We start from the raw sequence: 13,751 nt of genomic DNA, 5'->3' as shown, positions 1-13,751 counted from the left end.
TGTGTGTGTGTGTGTGTGTGTGTGTGGTTCGATCAGCAATTTACCCCTTCCCACGGCGACAGACAAAAGGAACAGGCAACAGACCACGCAGGAGCCAAGGAGGAATAAAAAAGAAAGGAATAATTTACCTCCACAAAACACTACGTTGAGTCGTCTAAGTAAAAAAGCCAAGTGATTATAACCTTAAAAAAGCGGAGCGATTATGAAAATTAAAAGCCTAACAAAAAATGGGTTCACTTTTGTAATCAGAAATCTCTTGGGCGCGCGACGATAGAGAGAGAGATAAGTACTTGACAAGAACCAGGGGCCACATTCACGAAAGCACTTACGCAAATACTTACGAACGTGTACATCTTTCCTCAATCTTTGACGGCTTTGGTTACATTTATTAAACAGTTTACAAGCATGAAAACTTGCCAATCAACTGTTGTTATTGTTATAAACAGCCTCCTGGTGCTTCCGAGCTCATTAACTGTTTAATAATTGTAAACAAAGCCGCCAAAATTTGAAGAAAGATGTACAGATTCGTAAGTGCTTGCGTAACTGCTTCGTGAATCTGGCCCCAGATCCAGACGTGTCATTAACGGCTGTTTTACCATGAGAGTTTCGACCAAACAAAAGGTACATAACCCGCCCCTTTTTTATGTTCTACAGCGACTGATGTCATCCAGTGGGAACAGCGGTGGTAAGGTCGGCTCTGCCCATTTGTTTCCGCCCCCACCGGGGATCGAACCCTCAGGACCGGTCGGCCGAGCGGACAGCACACTGGACTTGTGATCCTGTGGTCCCGGGTTCGATCCCAGGCGCCTGCGAGAAACAATGGGTAGAGTTTCCTTCACCCTATGCACCTGTTACCTAGCAGTAAAATAGGTACCTGGGTGTTAGTCAGCTGTCACGGGCTGCTTCCTGGGGGTGGAGGCCTTGTCGAGGACCGGGCCGCGGGGAGACTAAAGCCCCGAAATCATCTCAAGATAACCTCAAGATCTTAAGATACTATGAATCCCGAGCGCTGTCCACTCAGCCGTCAGGCCCAATAGCAACAGCGGTGTTAAGCTTGATTCATGAGAGCTCATACTAGTAATTAATTGTATTTTTTCCGTGGCATTTAACCCCAACCACTTGGATCGGAGGGTAGAACGACCGCCTCGCTTCTTACATGGTCGGCGTTCGATCCCCGATGGTCCAAGTGCACCGTTCCTTGTCTTGATATCTCAGGTCATTGTCCTCATTACTCCTTGCAGGTGTGTGTAATGGCGTAGCGCGCTCCTCATAATTACTGTCTCCGGCTTGTTCTCTATCCATAGTCTTGTATGATAACATTCCTTCTCTCGTGGAAAGTTGAAATCTCAACGAAAGGCAAGTTTCCTTGTAAGAAAATTCTGTTATCTTGTTCAGATAACGTTTTCAGCTGATAAGCTCGTCAGGTCTCACAAGGTGTTCTCAAGGTCTTGAAAATTGGCTTCAGGAGATTTGTAGATAAGAATATTTGCACACACCAGGGGCCAGATTCACGAAGCAGTTACGCAAGTACTCACCATCTTTCCTCAATTTTTGGCGGCTTTGGTTACATTTATTAAACAGTTTACAAGCATGAAAACTTGCCAATCAACTGTTGTTATTGTTATAAACAGCCTCCTGGTGCTTCGGAGTTCATTAACTGTTTAATAATTGTAAATAAAGCCGCCAAAGATTGAGAAAAGATGGACAGGTTCGTAAGTGTTTGCGTAACTGCTTCGTGAATCTGGCCCTCTCTGTCAGAACATCCACTGGCACCTTGTTTGGTGTTAACAGGCTGTTCAGTCCGTCCTAATAGTGGGAGGGAGCCGGTGGCTGAGCGGACACATCACAGGATTCGTGATTCCGTGGTCCTGGGTTTGATCCCGGGCGCCGGCGAGAAACAATGGACAGAGTTTCTTTCACCCTGATGCGCCTGTTACCTAGTAGTAAATAGGTACCTCGGGGTTAGTCAGCTGTCACGGGCTGCTTCCTGGGGGTGGAGGGCCTGGTCGAGGACCGGGCCGCTGAGACACTAAAGCCCCGAAATCATCTCAAGAATAGAGCGTCGCATTTTGACGTACACGCTACCTTAAGGCCAAAAATGGTCGTACTAGAAAACGGCAGCGACTCGCGAAAGTGACGTTGTGTTCCGTTTTCTGTTTTGGGTCCTCTGGCAGGTTAGGTTAAGGGGGAACTTTAGTGCGACAGTTTCTTGACGTTGTGGGGGACCTTAGGAGGACGGGCTGGGGGGTGCGAATGAGTATATCAGTGAGATGAATGTGTAGATCAACTGTGCTGTGACTGCCGTAATCCTGCACACTGGGGTTCGATACAGTTTTTACCTCGGGACGTCTTCTGTTGACTAGCCAGGGTCAGCCTGTGGTGCAGCGGTTAGCACGCGTGCCTGCCAAGGGAAGGGCAACTATCAGGAGAGAAGCGCCAAGCCATTACGACTATATATAGCACTTGGAAGGGGTCAGGATATAAGGATTTGGGATGGGACGGGGGGAAAGGAATGGTGCCCCAATCACTTGTAGACGTTTGGGGGATTGAACGCCGACCTGCAGGAAGCGAGACCGTCGCTCTACCCTCCGACAAGCAAATGACTGTGTTCGAACCACGTACAGGCCCGAAATGATTTGGCACCATTCACTCACCCCCCCCCCCCCCCCTCACCTAGCAGTAATTGGGTCTGGCTGTACAGTGATTAGCGGGTCGTGTTCTGGGGGAAACACGTTTACAACAAGTTGTTGTATAGCCCAACCGGTTTGGGTAACTGGCCCTTGACCGACAGAATATTGCTAGCATCAAGTGACGGCGCTGGCCTGGGCCTGTGCAGCCCGAACACCACAACAGTCTAGGAGAAAGTCCACCAGGGCTATGAGCTGGACGCGAACCCGCGATCCTGGCATTGCCAAGTCGCGTCCTGAACCACTAGACCACCTCTGACATGTTCAAGCCAGCGGTGGTCTAATGGCAGAGGATGCGACGTGGCCAGGCCGGAGTCGCTGGTTCGCATCCCACCTCATAGCCCTAGTGAATTATCTCATTGATATATATCACGTTAATTGTGATTTCTGCGTGTACCAACAGGCTAACTGATCACACTGTCAGTCACGAAGGCAAATAACCATCACAAGGTAAATACAACTGCATGTTTTATTCCCACAAAATACAACCATGTATAGCGTGTTTGGATATATATATATATATATATATATATATATATATATATATATATATATATATATATATATATATATATATATATATATAAAGTGCCTCTAGTCCCTAGAAATTCATCTGGTGCATTTGTAGGGACCCATTACCTCGAAGAAGAAAACAAAGAGTATAGCGTGTTTGGCGTCCCAAACACGCGCTGCTTTTCTCTGTGTGGCGATGAATACACTGTGGTAAGTGTGGTGGGGTGTGGGGGCGGGGGGGGGGTTTAGCGGTGTTAAGTGAGGAGGGAAATGCAATAGTGAACTCTTAAGAGCGCTTATGTTGCAATTCCAGCCACCGGAAGTTGCAAGGAAGTCGCGGTTTTAGGCTTATTCTGCGGTCGGGAATTATTGTAATTAAAGTCCGAGTGTAATTTGGTGAAGCTATTAAGTGTTGCATTAGGAGGAGTGGAGGCGATTGTGGGCGTCGCTCTTACTAATGCCTCTGCTCTCTCTCAAGTCTGCTGCCGCTGCTGCAGCTGTTCCACCTCCTTGATTTAAAAAAAAATGAACCGTGTAGGCGATGAGACACGATAACGTGGCTAAAGTAAGTTGACAATCGACTTGGGAATGGTCCAGGACGGACCGAAACGTCGTCGTCCCTTCGCTTTCTAGTGTGTGGTCTGGTCAACCGTGTAGGCGATGAGGCACAATAACGTGACTAAAGTAAGTTGACAATCGACTTGGGAATGGTCCAGGACGGACCGAAACGTCGTCGTCCCTTCACTTTCTAGTGTGTGGTCTGGTCAACCGTGTAGGCATTGTTTGAGGTTTCAATACTTGCGATATAGGAGCGTGAAGGAGCTTATTCTGATATGGCTGCGTTCCTGTCTCCAGTACTTAGTGTGTCTCATATCCATATTCTCACGGCATCTATGTATACCCACAGTATACATGTATCTCCAGAGCATACATATACAACCTCCAGCATCCGTAAATTATATCTCCGTCATCCATAGATTGCAGCATCCATGCAGCATATGTATACATCTCTGCAGCATCCCTATACATTTGCAGCATTCATACACATCGTCTCTGCAGCATACATATGTATAATACATCAACTTTTGAGGGCCGCAACAGTCCATTTTTGTACGTTCGACCAATAGCTGTTACCGCACTGTAGCAGCCGTGGGTTGAACGTGACCAAATGGACTGTTGGTGCCACAAAAGTTTCTGTTTTGTTGTAGCGGCCAGATGTGACGGCCCCCCCCCCTCTCTCTCTCTCTCTCTCTCTCTCTCTCTCTCTCTCTCTGTCTCTCTGTCTCTCTCTCTGTCTCTCTCTCTCTCTCTCCCCCCCCTTCCCCCTTACTATCCAAGCCCCCTGCTAATGGTCGAACCATCTTGTTCCCCTCTGGACGGCAATCTTGAGGTTATCTTGAGTTGATTTCGGGGCTTTAGTGTCCCCGCGGCCCGGTCCTCGACCAGGCCTCCACCCCCAGGAAGCAGCCCATGACAGCTGACCTATTTACCTACCTATTTTACTGCTATTTACCCAGGTACCTATTTTACTGCTAGATAACAGGGGCATAGGGTGAAAGAAACTCTGCCCATTGTTTCCCGCCGGCGCCTGGGATCGAACCCGGGACCACAGGATCACAAATCCAGTGTGCTGTCCGCTCGGCCGACCGGCGACCGGCAAGGGCATAGTTTATTGCTGTTTTAAATTAGGGGCCAGGTTCATCTCTGGCCTGGTTCCCTATAGGCCTGCTTCATTCAAGCTGCAGATAATATAACGGATATTACCACAAACTCGGAAGACTTTGAAAGAGAAATTGACAATATGTCCATGCACTCAGCTCCTGGGCCAGACTCATGGAATTCAATATTCATAAAGAAATGTAAAGTACCAGTAGCGAGAGCACTCAGCGTAATATGGAGAAAGAGCCTGGATACAGGGGAGATACCAGCAGCACTTAAATCTGCAGATATAGCTCCGTTGCACAAGCGGGGTAGTAAAGCCTTGGCCAAAAATTATAGACCAGTTGCACTAGCATCACACATAATAAAAGTGTTTGAAAAAGTGATTAGAAATCAAATTTCTAGTTTTATGGAAAATAATGAGTTACACAACCCAGGACAACATGGATTTAGAGCGGGAAGATCCTGTCTGTCACAATTACTCAACCACTATGACAAAATCACAGAAGCTCTAGAAGAAAAGCAAAATGCAGATGTTGAATACACAGACTTTGCAAAGGCGTTCGACAAATGTGACCATGGAGTGATAGCTCACAAAATGAGGTCAATGGGAATAACTGGAAAAGTAGGACGCTGGATACTCAATTTCCTGTCGAACAGAACACAAAGAGTAACAGTCAATCAGATAAAATAGAGTCCAAGCGATGTTAAAAGCTCTGTACCTCAAGGTACAGTCCTTGCACCGCTACTGTTCCTTATTCTCATATCTGATATAGACAAAAATACACGTCACAGCTTCGTGACATCCTTTGCAGACGACACAAAAATCAGCATGAAAATTACCTCTGCTGAAGACATTGAAAAACTACAAGCAGATGTCAACAAAGTTTTCGATTGGGCAGCAGAAAATAACATGATGTTTAACAGTGATAAATTTCAGGTACTCAGGTACGGCAAAAATGAGGACCTTAAACATAATACAGGGTACAAAACACAATCGAATCTTCCCATAGTAGAAAAACATCATGTCAAGGATTTCTGCTCAGTACTCACTTCCCCCTTCAGAGCAGAAGAGATTGCTGAAATAGAGGGAATACAGAGAACATATACGGCACGCATAGACGAGATAAAGCACCTAAATTATTGTGATCGTCTCAAAGCTCTCCAAATGTACTCACTAAAAAGGAGACGAGAGAGATACCAAATAATATACACATGGAAAATACTGGAGGGTCAAGTCCCAAATCTACACAGTAAAATAACAACGTACTGGAGTGAACGATATGGAAGAAAATGCAGAATAGAACCAGTGAAGAGCAGAGGTGCCATAGACACAGTCAGAGAACACTGTATAAACATCAGAGGTCCGCGGTTGTTCAACGTCCTCCCAGCGAGCATAAGAAATATTGCCGGAACAACCGTGGACATCTTCAAGGGGAAACTAGATAGTTTTCTAAGAGAAATTCCGGATCAGCCGGGCTGTGGTGGGTATGTGGGCCTGCGGGCCGCTCCCAGCAACAGCCTGGTGGACCAACCGGGCTGTGGTGGGTATGTGGGCCTGCGGGCCGCTCCAAGCAACAGCCTGGTGGACCAACCGGGCTGTGGTGGGTATGTGGGCCTGCGGGCCGCTCCAAGCAACAGCCTGGTGGACCAACCGGGCTGTGGTGGGTATGTGGGCCTGCGGGCCACTCCAAGCAACAGCCTGGTGGACCAACCAGGCTGTGGTGGGTATGTGGGCCTGCGGGCCGCTCCAAGCAACAGCCTGGTGGACCAACCAGGCTGTGGTGGGTATGTGGGCCTGCGGGCCGCTCCAAGCAACAGCCTGGTGGACCAACCGGGCTGTGGTGGGTATGTGGGCCTGCGGGTCGCTCCAAGCAACAGGCTGGTGGACCAACCAGGCTGTGGTGGGTATGTGGGCCTGCGGGCCGCTCCAAGCAACAGCCTGGTGGACCAACCGGGCTGTGGTGGGTATGTGGGCCTGCGGGCCGCTCCAAGCAACAGCCTGGTGGACCAACCGGGCTGTGGTGGGTATGTGGGCCTGCGGGCCGCTCCAAGCAACAGCCTGGTGGACCAAACTCTCACAAGTCGAGCCTGGCCTCGGGCCGGGCTTGGGGAGTAGAAGAACTCCCAGAACCCCATCAACCAGGTATCAACCAGGTTCTCATTGGACAAGGGTCAGGGCCTAGTTCTCATTGGCTGAGAGTGCCAATGTAAAGGATGTAAAGAGACAAAGAAAGATCTTTAGTGTGAATTGGACTAGTGCTCCAGGGGAGAGGGAGGTTATCTTGAGGTTACCTTGAGATGATTTCGGGGCTTTAGCGTCCCCGCGGCCCGGTCCTCGACCAGGCCTCCACCCCCAGGAAGCAGCCCGTGACAGCTGACTAACTCCCAGGTACCTATTTACTGCTAGGTAACAGGGGCATCAGGGTGAAAGAAACCCTGCCCATCGTTTCTCGCCGGCGCCTGGGATCGAACCCGGGACCACAGGATCACGCGTCCAGTGTTCTATCCGCTCAGCCACCGGCTGGGGGGGGTGGTTAATCACATGCTAGAACCTGGCCAGTGAGGGAGCAGAGATAAAGGTATTTGTCTGACTTCCCTGTACAGTCTATTATCTATTATTAATCTGTTATCAGTCTATTATCGTCCCTCTAAAGAACAGAATGTCACTAAAGGGCATGATAGCTGAGTAGAGGGCGCTCGGGCTCCGTATTCATGAGGTTCTGGGTTCGATCCCTGGTGGAGGCAGAATCAAATGGGCAGAGTTTCTTTCACCCTGATACGTCTGTTCACCTAGCAGTAAAATAGGTACCTGGGAGTTAGCTACTACGGACTGCTTCCTGGGGGAGGGGGGGGGAACAAAATGGAGGCCTGGTTGATACCTGTTTGATGGGGTTCTGGGAGTTCTTCTACTCCCCAAGCCCGGCCCGAGGCCAGGCTTGACTTGTGAGAGTTTGGTCCACCAAGCTGTTGCTTGGAGCGGCCCGCAGGCCCACATACCCACCACAGCCCGGTTGGTCCACCAGGCTGTTGCTTGGAGCGGCCCGCAGCCCCACATACCCACCACAGCCCGGTTGGTCCGGCACTCCTTGAAGAAAACTATCTAGTTTCCTCTTGAAGATGTCCACGGTTGTTCCGGCAATATTTCTTATGCTCGCTGGGAGGACGTTGAACAACCGCGGACCTCTGATGTTTATACAGTGTTCTCTGATTGTGCCTATGGCACCTCTGCTCTTCACTGGTTCTATTCTGCATTTTCTTCCATATCGTTCACTCCAGTACGTTGTTATTTTACTGTGTAGATTTGGGACCTGACCCTCCAGTATTTTCCATGTGTATATTATTTGGTATCTCTCTCGTCTCCTTTCTAGTGAGTAAGTACATTTGGAGAGCTTTGAGACGATCCCAATAATTTAGGTGCTTTATCGCGAAGCCTGGTCGGGGACCGGGCCGCGGGGACGCAAAGCCCCAAAATCATCTCAAGATGACTTTGGGTTAATTAATTTTTCATTATTAAATAAAGTTACTGTTAATTTATCTGTGTATTTTATATATATTTTCCCTTAATTATTTCTGAGACTTGATATTTTTTGGACTACACCTGTGATCTTATGAGTATTTTTATGAGTAAATATGTTCACCTTGTAATTAATGAAGTAAATACAGAAGGAATTCCATTTCATCCAGTAAGTTTTAAAAGATTAAGTTCCCTGAACACTCAGTGTTAATTGGCTGGTTTCCCTCTCGAGTCAATTAGCCTAATTATCGAAGTTCCAGGAGGAGGAGTGGCAGCATTATTTGTTTAGGAGTAGCCTTATCATCCATCCGGTCTGTAAACATTGTAAAGATATTTTTAACACCTTGGTTAACACCCTTCACATTCTTTGGAGACACAGCTTAGATACTGCAAATCTGAATCTAATCTAAATCTAATTCTAAATCTGTAACGAGGAGGCCTGGTCGATGACCGGGCCGCGGGGATGCTGAGCCCCGGAACAACTCCAAGGTATACTGGTAATATCCCTGATATACTAAAAACAGCAGAGATAGCACCACTCCATAAAGGAGGAAATAAGGCAGAGGCAAAAAATTACAGACCGATAGCACTAACATCGCACATCATAAAAATCTTTGAAAGAGTGCTAAGAAGTAAGATCACAAAACACATGGAATCACAGCATCTCCATAACCCCGGACAACATGGTTTCAGAACAGGGCGCTCTTGCCTGTCACAGTTGCTGGACCACTATGATATGGCATTAGATGCTATGGAAGACAAACAAAACGCTGATGTAATTTACACAAACTTCGCAAAAGCTTTTGATAAATGTGACCATGGTGTTATTGCACATAAAATGCGTTCAAAAGGAATTACCGGGAAAATAGGCAGATGGGTCTACAATTTCCTGACTAACAGAACCCAATGTGTAATAGTCAACAAAATCAAATCCAGCCCATCAACCGTGAAGAGCTCAGTCCCCCAGGGTACTGTGCTTGCTCCAGTACAGTCCCCCAGGGTACTGTGCTTGCTCCAGTACTATTTCTCATCCTCATAACGGACATAGACAAGAACACAACCTATAGCACTGTATCATCCTTTGCAGATGACACTAGGATTTTCATGAGAGTTGGCAACATAGAGGACACGGCAAACCTCCAATCAGATGTAGATCAGGTCTTTCTATGGGCTACAGAAAATAATATGGTGTTTAACGAAGATAAGTTCCAGCTCATGCGCTACGGAAAAAATGAAAATATAAAAACGGAAACCACGTATAAAACTCAGGCAAATCATAACATAGAACGAAAAGGCAATGTAAAGGATCTGGGTGTACTCATGTCGGAAGACCTTACCTTTAAAGAACACAATAAAGTAGCCGTCACAACTGCAAGAAAAATGACAGGTTGGATAACAAGAACTTTTCACACTAGAGATGCTATACCGATGATGATACTCTTCAAGACGCTAGTGCTCTCTAGAGTGGAGTACTGCTGCACAATGACAGCCCCTTTCAAAGCTGGAGAAATTGCTGACCTGGAGAGCGTGCAGAGATCCTTTACTGCTAGAATCCACTCAGTAAAACATCTAAACTACTGGGACCGACTAAAGAGCCTAAATTTGTATTCTCTTGAGCACAGGCGGGAGAGATACATAATAATTTACACGTGGAAAATATTAGAGGGGCTGATCCCAAACCGGCACACAGAAATAACATCACATGAGACCAGAAGGCATGGCAGGATGTGCAGAATACCCCCGTTGAAGAGGTGCAACAGGTACTCTGAGAGAGAACTATCAACATCAGAGGCCCGAGACTGTTCAACACGCTTCCACTACACATAAGGGACATAACTGGTTGACCCCTCACAGTGTTCAAGAGAGAACTATCAACATCAGAGGCCCGAGACTGTTCAACACGCTTCCACTACACATAAGGGACATAACTGGCTGACCCCTCACAGTGTTCAAGAGAGAACTATCAACATCAGAGGCCCGAGACTGTTCAACACGCTTCCACTACACATAAGGGACATAACTGGCTGACCCCTCAGTGTTCAAGAGAGAACTATCAACATCAGAGGCCCGAGACTGTTCAACACGCTTCCACTACACATAAGGGACATAACTGGCCGACCCCTCACAGTGTTCAAGAGAGAACTATCAACATCAGAGGCCCGAGACTGTTCAACACGCTTCCACTACACATAAGGGACATAACTGGCCGACCCCTCACAGTGTTCAAGAGAGAACTTGACAAACACCTCCAAAGAATACCTCACCAACCAGGCTGTGACTCATACGTCAGGCTGATGAGCAGCCGCATCCAACAGCCTGGTTGACCAGTGCAGCAACGAAGAGGCCTGGTCGACGACCGGGCCGCGGGGTCGCTGAGCCCCGAAATCACCTCAAGATAACCTCAAGGAAAGGTATGGCCATTTCCCCCCCCCCCCCCCTGATAACTGGCTTGAACATTTTCTGTGATTTACGGACTCTTCCCAGGTCATTGGGGAATTAATACAATTATTACAGCCTGGAGGAATACAGGTTACAGCAATCGTTTCAGCGTTCCTAAAGTGGTACAAGATGCCTGGCCTCAGGCCGGGCTCGGGGAGTAGAAGGACTCCAGATACCCTCTATAGGTATGTTCCAGGTATAATAACAGCAGTTCTGGAATATTTTCTGTCACGTGACAATGGTGGTAATGGTGATTTGTGGCAGGTGTTACAAGGGTGACGGTAGCTGTTGTTACATTGTTAAGGAGCTGAGGAAGAAGACAACACCCTAACCTAACCATCCCCAGGTCTAATAGGTTGGTGAATACTTATTGTCTACCTGTTGTTAGCTCCGTGGAACAACGTAACCGCGGCCCAGTTTCTGGTCAAGTCAGGTCATGTCCGAATCCAGTCAGGTCCGAGTCGGGTCCAGTACTTGCCAGGTCAGACATGAACCTGATCTGGTCTGGTCTGGTCCAGTCATAACCAGGCCCAAACGAGTCAGCCTCGGTCAGAGTCAGGCCCAATTAGAGTCAGGTCCTACCAGGATCAGGTCCAAAGAGAGTCCGGTCCGGCCAGAGTCATGTCATGTCATGGTCAGGTCCAGCCAGAGTCGGGTCCAGTCCAAGTCAGGTCCGGTCAACTGGGTGCCTAAGTCCATATATGAGCCAGCAACACCAAAGAGAAGAACTGGCCAACTCTGCGATAAAGGAGGTGAGAGAGAAGACAGGAGTGCGAGAGAGAGAGAGAGAGAGAGAGAGAGAGAGAGAGAGAGAGAGAGAGAGAGAGAGAGAGAGAGAAGACAGGAGAGAGAGAAGACAGGAGAGAGAGAGAGGAGAGAGAGGAGACAGGAGAGAGAGAAGACAGGAGAGAGAGAGAGGAGAGAGAGAGAGGAGAGAGAGAGAGGAGACAGGAGAGAGAGAAGACAGGAGAGAGAGAGAGAGAGAAGACAGGAGAGAGAGAGAGAGAGAGAGAGAGAGAGAGAGAGAGAGAGAGAGAGAGAGAGAGAGAGAGAGAGAGAGAGAAGACAGGAGAGAGAGAGAGAGAGAGAGAGAGAGAAGACAGGAGAGAGAGAGAGAGAGAGAGAAGACAGGAGAGAGAGAGAGAGAGAGAAGACAGGAGAGAGAGAGAGAGCCGGCGCGGGTGGGAGGGACTCCAAGAGGAATTTGAACCAAGTTACTGATTAAGAAAGTTACAAAGAAGGGCTGAGAGCTCCGTAATGTGGTTAAGCTTGAGAACGTTCATTAAGACCTTGTTAGCGGGGTCACTACGGTGGTGATTGTGGCCAGCCTTCCCTGGTGATTGTGGTCAGCCTTCCCTGGTGATTGTGGCCAGCCTTCCCTGGTGATTGTGGCCAGCCTTCCCTGGTGATTGTGGCCAGCCATCCCTGGTGATTGTGGCCAGCCATCCCTGGTGATTGTGGCCAGCCTTCCCTGGTGATTGTGGCCAGCCATCCCTGGTGATTGTGGCCAGCCTTCCCTGGTGATTGTGGCCAGCCTTCCCTGGTGATTGTGGCCAGCCTTCCCTGGTGATTGTGGCCAGCCTTCCCTGGTGATTGTGGCCAGCCTTCCCTGGTGATTGTGGCCAGCCATCCCTGGTGATTGTGGCCAGCCTTCCCTGGTGATTGTGGCCAGCCTTCCCTGGTGATTGTGGCCAGCCTTCCCTGGTGATTGTGGCCATGCTTCCCTGGTGATTGTGGCCAGTCTTCCCTGGTGATTGTGGCCAGCCTTTACGAAGCTGTTGTAGTATCCCACACGACGCTAACCATCAGAGCCTGGCTGATCCGTTAACTGCCCCCCCCCTAAGTTCCCTTGATGTATTAAATGGATGAGTGAGTTGCCTGCTTGATGGGGTTCTGGGAGTTCTACTCCTAGAGCGGCATGTGAGAGTTTGGTCCACCAAGCTGTTGCTTGGCCCGCAGTCTAGTTTCCTCTTGAAGATGTCCACGGTTGTTCCGGCAATATTTCTTATGCTCGCTGGGAGGACGTTGAACAACCGCGGACCTCTGATGTTTATACAGTGTTCTCTGATTGTGCCTATGGCACCTCTGCTTTTCACTGGTTCTATTCTGCATTTTCATCCATATCGTTCACTCCAGTACGTTGTTATTTTACTGTGTAGATTTGGGACCTGGCCCTCCAGTATTTTCCATGTGTATATTATTTGGTATCTCTCTCGTCTTCTTTCTAGTGAGTACATTTGGAGAGCTTTGAGACGATCCCAATAATTTAGGTGCTTTATCTCGTCTATGCGTGCCGTATATGTTCTCTGTATTCCCTCTATTTCAGCAATCTCTCCTGCTCTGAAGGGAGAAGTGAGTACTGAGCAGTACTCGAGACGGGACAACACAAGTGACTTAAAGAGTACAACCATTGTGATGGGATCCCTGGATTTGAAAGTTTTCGTAATCCATCCGATCATTTTTCTGGCTGACGCAATATTTGCTTGGTTATGCTCCGTAAACGTTAGGTCGTCGGACATCATTATTCCTAAATCCTTGACATGTTGTTTTCCTACTATGGGGAGATTCGATTGTGTTTTGTACCCTGTATTATATTTAAGGTCCTCATTTTTGCCGTACCTGAGTACCTGGAATTTATCACTGTTAAACATCATGTTATTTTCTGCTGCTCAATCGAAAACTTTGTTGACATCTGCTTGTAGTTTTTCAATGTCTTCAGCAGAGGTAATTTTCATGCTGATTTTTGAGTCATCTACAAAGGACGACACGAAGCTGTGACTTGTATTTTTATCAATATCTGATATGAGAATAAGGAACAGCAGTAGTGCAAGGACTGTACCTTGAGGTACAGAGCTTTTAACTGCGCTTGGACTCGATTTGACTTGATTGACTGTTACTCTTTGTGGTCTGTTCGACAGGAAATTGAGTATCCAGCG

The sequence above is a fragment of the Procambarus clarkii genome, chromosome 52 (genome assembly GCF_040958095.1).
Source record: "Procambarus clarkii isolate CNS0578487 chromosome 52, FALCON_Pclarkii_2.0, whole genome shotgun sequence".
Taxonomy (NCBI): domain Eukaryota; kingdom Metazoa; phylum Arthropoda; class Malacostraca; order Decapoda; family Cambaridae; genus Procambarus; species Procambarus clarkii.
The sequence above is the reverse complement of the archived record's forward strand: the minus strand, read 5'-3'. Positions refer to the sequence as shown.